Source organism: Alligator sinensis, unplaced genomic scaffold (genome assembly GCF_000455745.1).
Source record: "Alligator sinensis unplaced genomic scaffold, ASM45574v1 scaffold334_1, whole genome shotgun sequence".
NCBI classification, from domain to species: Eukaryota; Metazoa; Chordata; order Crocodylia; family Alligatoridae; genus Alligator; species Alligator sinensis.
The window spans coordinates 33,931-34,236 of record NW_005842572.1 but is presented as its reverse complement, the minus strand read 5'-3'; positions in this window follow the sequence as shown (position 1 = coordinate 34,236).

Sequence of the window (306 nt, the reverse complement as noted above, 5' to 3'; positions counted from 1 at the left end):
CCACAGCTGAGCGCAGGCGGTGTCCGGCTGAGAGGCCGCAGAGGGAGGGCGGGGGGCGATGGGGGAGGAGGGTGCGCGTTGTGTGCCCGCCCCCCACCTGCCTGCTTTCCCTTCCCTTCGCAGGGCCAGGCCCAGCAAGCCCTAGGGAGGCTCCTCCGCGTGCAGTGCCTGGTTTAGGGGGGTAACCCTGGTGAAAACAGGGCCACCATGAGCCCCAGGAACTGCCCAGGCTTCCCTGCCACTCATCCGGGGCCACTGCCGTCTCCTCAGGAAACACCAGTGTCCGAAGCCTCCGTCTCCACCCCT